The 4,420-nt window shown below is 39.4% G+C and overlaps 1 pseudogene; it reads right to left on the reverse strand.

The window, feature by feature from the left end:
• Positions 1–802: 802 nt before the first annotated feature.
• On the reverse strand, positions 803–2,350 carry LOC113859215 (annotated as a pseudogene).
• Positions 2,351–4,420: the final 2,070 nt, after the last annotated feature.

Raw genomic sequence — 4,420 nt, forward strand, 5'->3', positions numbered from 1 at the left:
TTTAATAAGGCAGCCAGAATTGCCATTGTTTAAGCCCTACGCTTCGTCTTTCAAGGGTTTTAAAACCGGTTACTTCAAAGTAACCGTCCACCCTGTAGGTAGGAATTTTTTCTTTGATAGTGAAAATAATCCCCTTTTTCCTTTCCACTGGACCCGAGTGCCTCGCCGATACGACTGGATTCCTAAGGACTTGTTATCAGCTAGGGAGTTGTCAGCTTTGGATTATTTGAAGTCTCTACCCCGAGAACTTCCTGCCCGACACATACTCTTAATGTTAAAATCTCCTCATCCTCGCCTTGACATGGAGGGTACGTTTCATTCCCATACTTGTTTTTTAATTCAATTTGTATTGATTTGACTTGTTGTTTTAATTGCAGGTCTGATGGCTCAACAAGGTGTTGACGTGCCGACTTTTTGTCATACTTTGAAGAAAAGGATACCAGAAGGTACACCAATTGAGGAACACCGACACCCTCAACTTGATCATCTTCCCAATGTGTCCGAGCCTCGCCCTCCTCTCCAAGACCTAGTCCTTGTGAAAAATCAACCAAAGAAGCGCAAGGACAAGGGCAAAAGCAAAGAACCCAAGAAAGAGATACAGTAGAAACTCTTTAAATTAATACTCGATAAATTAATAAACTCTATAAAATAATAAATTTATCCGGTCCCGACTTGGGCCAATATAAAAAATTGAAAAACTCGATAAAATAATAAGATAATAATTTTTCGGGAGATCCCTTTATAATTTTCGGTCCCAAGAAAATCATAAATTAATAATTCATAGAAACTGAAAAAAAATATATTACACTCTATTGAAATATGATTCAATAGTTGTCTGTTTTCCTTTAAAGTTCAAGTCTATTTGGAGCTCATCTCTAACTTTTCTTATTGCATCCAATAGCTCAGGTGTTGTATTTTTGTATTGTATCATAAAGTTGTGAAGAGTGTTCGACGCCATAAGTGCTTCCTTTCGCGTAACAGGCTCCAAAGACACTGTATCATCTTCGTCGTCATCCTCTGCATTGTTCTCAATGATAGTACCCACAATATCTTCTAAACTCTGAACCTCCGAACATGCTTCATTTTCACCTGAGTAGTTCATTAGATTGTCGATATCCATCTTATTACGATAGCCACATTGATTGATCATAGTCTCGAAGTCTTGAGTTTCTTCATCAAAAGTGGATTCATCCAAATTTCTTGCAACGTCACTATCTGAACGAATTTTACAGTGTCGGAAGCAATTCGCTATTGTTTCTTTTCGAACATCTATCGTCCAAGCTGGGATTGCCAAATTGATAGCATCAAGGACATTTATCTTCCCTGGATTAGATTGTCCCACCTCATAACCTTCCAATATTTTGCGGTAAAACCTTCTACGGTAATGCATCTTGAAAGCTCTTATTATCCCAGCATCACAAGGTTGAATCTTTGATGTTATGTTGGGTGGCAAGAAGAACAACTTAACGTTTCTTAGCCCTTTAATATTTCTTGGATGTGCTGGACAATTATCCACCACAAGTAGAACTCTTCTACCATGCATCATTTGGTCAAATGAACGAACATATTCATCAAAAAGCACACTAGTCATCCATGCTTTTTTGTTAGCTTGATACTGACAATTCAAGCTATTCATGTTGACATTCTTGAAGCAACGAGGCTTTGCATATTTCTCAATAATCCATAGAGGGATTTTTTCAGAGCCATCTTCATTGCAACAAATAACTACCGTCAGCCTTTCTTTATCTTATTTTCTTCCTTCAAGTTGTCTTGTTGCCAGTGAATGATCAGCTTGTAGCCTATACAACAACCTAGTTTCATCCATATTGAAAACATCTTTCATAGGGAACTGATCAATTTTCTCCCGAATCGATACCAATTTCTGCTCCATGTCTTGTATATCAACAGACCCACTCTCGCCAAAACGACGAAATGACTTTATGCCATATCGGTGCTTGAATTTCCCAAGCCATCCTATAGAGAAGTTAAAATCTGAATCATCATGAGGGTACACGAGTTTCATTGTATCTCTTGCCTTCTGCAAAATTAATTCTCTTGTGATATTCACACGTTCTTGATGCTGGAGAAACCACTCATAAACAACCTTCTCCATGTCAGGATATTTTGCTAGTTTGTGTCTTTTGATCTCTGCTCTTCCCTTTTCTATTTTAGCAGAGAGATAGTCATCTGACCGCTTAAGTGTGTTTGATATTGTTCCTTGACTTACTTTCAAATGAAATTTTTCATCAAGCCATCTCTGCAAGTCTTTTTGTGTGCTTGCAGGATTATCTCTCTTATACTCACACAACTCCTTACGTATTTGATCTGACATAGTTGATTTTGCAACACCTTTGAGAATACTCTAACACATTCATGTAATTTATATATGCCAAACTTGCTTAAGAATACATTGAACACATTTGTTCCTCTTGTTTACATTTACTGTACTTCAAAAGTCATTATTGATTTCCAATGCATATGTAATGTAGTTACTAATTTACTGTACGTTGAGTCTCCAGGTTCGCTGCAACGTAATTCTAAGAGGCATAGATTAATTTGCCTTTTTGTTTGGTATGTACAGTATAATTACTTAAAAACTCTTTAAATTAATAATTATTAATTTATCGATAAATTAATAACTCTATAAATTAAATGATTCATCCTTGGCCGAGTAGGGGTACTCGGAGGGAAATTAAATAATGATTTATCCTTGGCCGAGTAGGGATACTCGGGAGGGAAATTAAATAATTCAAATGATTGCTTGAAAGAAATCTTGACGCATTAAATCCATAACTGAGAAGGAGTATTTTATTGATAAGGTGTCTCGTTAAAAAACTTCCTAGGAAAACCCCTTTTTCACTTTCTTTTAAGAGAACAAAACTTGGGCGAGGAAAAGAGTACACCGGTTACAAATTACAAGTCTTTAACTAAATTAATGTTTCAAGTGTGTCACATTCCAAGTTCTCGGTATAAGCTTTTCTTCCAATGTCTCCAACTTGTATGCTCTATTGTCTAATCTTATCGCTACTCGAAAGGGTCCTTCCCAGTTAGCTGCCAACTTCCCTTCTCGTCGATCCCGTCGCGCATCCCCAGTTACTCGCCATACCAAGTCATTCTCATAAAATTGTCTTGGGTTAATTTTGGAATTAAACTTCCTTGCTATCATTCTTCTGCTAACCTTGGTCATAATGGCTGCTTGGCCACGTACCTCATCTATCAAATCTAAGTTGACGGCTATAGATTCGTTATTGGCCGATTCTTCGAAGTTCTCCCTTCGAAATGAAGGTTCTCCAATCTCTACCGGCACCATGGCATTAGTACCATAGGTAAGCCGAAAAGGAGTCTCCTTGATGGTGGTTTGCGGCATGTACCGATAAGCCCATAGTACCTCGGGTAGCTTCTCTGCCCATTCTCCTTTTGCCGACCCCAACCTTCTTTTTAACTCGTGCAAGATGACTTTATTTGCAGCCTCGGCTTAGCCATTAGTTTGAGGATGTTCGACGGACGTGACCCTGTGTTTGATGTGGAGCCCTTCCAAAAATTCATTGAACCGTCAATCTGTAAATTGCAGCCTATTATCTGTAACCAATGCATGAGGGAGACCGAAACGTGTGATGATGTTCTTCCACATGAACTTTTGAACATTATTAGCTGTGATGGTAGTAAGGGGCTCGGCTTCAATCCACTTAGTGAAGTAATCCACGACGACAATGAGGAATTTACACTGCCCTTTTACTAAGGAAAAAGGGTCAAGGAGATCCATACCCCAAATAGCAAAGGGCCAAGGAGAGCTAACAAAAGGTCAGCAGGTGGTTTCTTGCAGATGCTGTTAACAAAAGGTCCTGACTTAAGGGCCGTTGTGAGGTGGTGCATAGCCACTGCTGGTTCCAAGTTATGAATCGAAAGGCTCACTTTGTCAAAGCGCTCCATGAATGCTCTAAGTGATTCTCCCTTTTCTTGCCTAATATTGACCAGCGCCAAGGATGTTAAGGGATGAGGTTGGCTTGTGGCGAACTGCAAGCTGAACTGTCTTGTGAGGGTTGCAAAAGAGTCGATGGATGAAGAGGGAAGTCAGGTGAACCAACTGAGGGCTAGTCCTCGAAGTGAGGTGGGAAAAATCCTACACCATAAACAATCGTTCTCGGTGTACAGACCGACCTGGGTTGTGAAGACGTCCAAGTGTTCCCTAGGATCAGATGTACCATCATATTTTTTTTATTTTTAAGCCTCTCCAGTTGTCGGGTAGCTTAGCTTCCAAGATGTGGTGAACGAATGGGCTCCGTTCACAAGATCGTCTTAGTCATTTTTGGCTACAGATTGAAAAACCTGCTTTGATTTCTCCTGCAACGCTGATGATTTCCCCTGATCCTAGACAAAGGGTGTAGTTTGGGAAGGGATGTGTGTTCTTATTTCTTCTCTC

This window comes from Abrus precatorius, unplaced genomic scaffold (genome assembly GCF_003935025.1).
Source record: "Abrus precatorius isolate BTA unplaced genomic scaffold, Abrus_2018 Scaffold2, whole genome shotgun sequence".
Classification (NCBI taxonomy): domain Eukaryota; kingdom Viridiplantae; phylum Streptophyta; class Magnoliopsida; order Fabales; family Fabaceae; genus Abrus; species Abrus precatorius.